Below are 2989 nucleotides of genomic sequence, written 5' to 3'. Positions count from 1 at the left end.
GTTATCGATTCGACTTAAAGCCAGATCGTCACATTGGCCGCCTTTCTCTCTGAGACCGTTACATTTATCGTCTGCAAAGCTATGTCGCGTGCTGCGGTATGCGGAGACACTAAAAGCACCACAGTAGAACACAGAGGAAGCTTCTATGTTGAAGTAATAGCCAGTAGGAAGTAGTACAATTCAAGTTTTAGTTGTCGATTATTCACTTTTTAGCCGGCTTTGGTGGCTTGAACATGACCTAGGACCTTAAGATTTTGCATGAAAGCAGAACTAGCAGCCGCGTTGCACGGGAGAATGTGAAAAGTGTTCATATGTAGTAAAAACCTGAGAAAGCCGTCCGTTTTCGTCATTTGTTATCGAATCGACTTAAAGCCAGATCGTCACATTGGCCGCTTTTCTCTCTGAGACGGTTACATTTATCGTCTGCAAAGCTATGTCGCGTGCTGCGGTATGCGGAGACACTAAAAGCACCATATTAGAACACAGAAGAAGCTTCTAAGCTGAAGTAATAGCCAGTAAGAAGTAGTACAATTGAAGTTTTAGTTGTCGATTAATCACTTTTTAGCCGGCTTTGGTGGCTTTTACATGACCTAGGACCTTAAGATTTTGCATGAAAGGAAGACTAGCAGCCGCGTTGCACGGCAGAATGTGAAAAGTGTTCATATGTAGTAAAAACCTGAGAAATCCGTCCGTTTTCGTCATTTGTTATCGAATCGATTTAAAGCCAGATAGTCAAATTGGCCGCTCTTCTCTCTGAAACGGTTACATTTATCGTCTGCAAAGCTATGTCGCGTGCTGCGGTATGCGGAAACACTAAAAGCACCATAGTACAGCACAGAAGAAGCTTCTAAGTTGAAGTAATAGCCAGTAAGAAGTAGTACAATTCAAGTTTTAGTTATCGATTATTTACTTTTTAGCCGGCTTTGGAGGCTTGGACATGAGGTGGAACCTTAAGATTTTGCATGAAAGGAGGATTAGCAGCGGCGTTGCACGGGAGAAAGTGAGAAGTGTTCATATGCAGTATAAACCTGAGAAATCCGTCCATTTTCGTCATTTGTTATCGATTCGACTTAAAGCCAGATCGTCACATTGGCCGCCTTTCTCTCTGAGACCGTTACATTTATCGTCTGCAAAGCTATGTCGCGTGCTGCGGTATGCGGAGACACTAAAAGCACCATAGTAGAACACAGAAGAAGCTTCTATGTTGAAGTAATAGCCAGTAGGAAGTAGTACAATTCAAGTTTTAGTTGTCGATTATTCACTTTTTAGCCGGCTTTGGTGGCTTGGACATGACCTAGGACCTTAAGATTTTGCATGAAAGCAGGACTAGCAGCCGCGTTGCATGGGAGAGTGTGAAAAGTGTTCATATGTAGTAAAAACCTGAGAAAGCCGTCCGTTTTCGTCATTTGTTATCGAATCGACTTAAAGCCAGATCGTCACATTGGCCGCTCTTCTCTCTGAAACGGTTACATTTATCGTCTACAAAGGTATGTCATGTGCTGCGGTATGCGGAAACACTAAATGCAACATAGTAGAACACAGAAGAAGCTTTCATGTTGAAGTAATAGGAAGTAAGAAGTAGTACAATTGAAGTTTTAGTTGTCGATTATTCACTTTTACCAGGCTTTGGTGGCTAGGACATGACCTAGGACCTTACGATTTTGCATGAAAGGAGGTCTAGTAGCCGCGTTGCACGGGAGAATGTGAAAAGTGTTCATATGTAGTAAAAACCTGAGAAATCCGTCTGTTTTCGTCATTTGTTATCGAATCGACTGAAAGCCAGATCGTCACATTGGCCGCTTTTCTCTCTGAGACGGTTACATTTATCGTCTGCAAAGCTATGTGGCGTGCTGCGGTATGCGGAGACACTAAAAGCACCATAGTAGAACACAGAAGAAGCTTCTAAGTTGAAGTAATAGCCAGTAAGATGTATTACAATTCAAGTTTTAGTTATCGATTATTCACTTTTTGGCCGTCTTTGGTGGCTTGGACATGACCTAGGACCTTAAGATTTTGCATGAAAGGAGGACTAGCAGCCGCGTTGATTGGGAGTATGTGAAAAGTGTTCATATGTAGTAAAAACATGGGAAATCCGTCCGGTTTCGTCTTTGTTATCGAATCGACTTAAAGCCAGATCGTCACATTGGCCGCTTTTCTCTCTGAGATGGTTACATTTATCGTCTGCAAAGCTATGTCGCGTGCTGCGGTATGCGGAGACACTAAAAGCAATATAGTAGAACACAGAAGAAGCTTCTATGTTGAAGTAATAGCCATTAGGAAGTAGTACAATTCAAGTTTTAGTTGTCGATTATTCACTTTTTAGCTGGCTTTGGTGGCTTGGACATGACCTAGGACCTTAAGATTTTGTATGAAAGGAGGACTAGCAGCCGCGTTGCATGGGAGTATGTGAAAAGTGTTCATATGTAGTAAAAACCTGAGAAATCCGTCCGGTTTCGTCTTTGTTATCGAATCGACTTAAAGCCAGATAGTCACATTGGCCGCTTTTCTCTCTGAAACGGTTACATTTATCGTCTGCAAAGCAATGTCGCGTGCTGCGGTATGCAGAGACACTAAAAGCACCATAGTAGAACACAGAAGGAGCTTGTAAGTTGAAGTAATAGCCAGTAAGAAGTAGTACAATTCAAGTTTTAGTTATCGATTATTCACTTTTTAGCCGTCTTCGGTGGCTTGGACATGACCTAGGACCTTAAGATTTTGCATGAAAGGAGGACTAGCAGCCGCGTTGCATGGGAGAATGTGAAAAGTGTTCATATGTAGTAAAAACCTGAGACATCCGTCCGGTTTCGTCTTTGTTATCGAATCGACTTAAAGCCAGATCGTCACATTGGCCGCTTTTCTCTCTGAGACGGTTGCATTTATCGTCTGCAAAGCTATGTCGCGAGCTGCGGTATGCGGAGACACTAAAAGCACCATAGTAGAACACAGAAGGAGCTTCTAAGTTGAAGTAATAGCCAGTAAGAAGTAGTAC

This window comes from Schistocerca gregaria, unplaced genomic scaffold (assembly GCF_023897955.1).
Source record: "Schistocerca gregaria isolate iqSchGreg1 unplaced genomic scaffold, iqSchGreg1.2 ptg000213l, whole genome shotgun sequence".
NCBI classification, from domain to species: Eukaryota; Metazoa; Arthropoda; class Insecta; order Orthoptera; family Acrididae; genus Schistocerca; species Schistocerca gregaria.
This window is presented reverse-complemented; position numbering follows the sequence as displayed.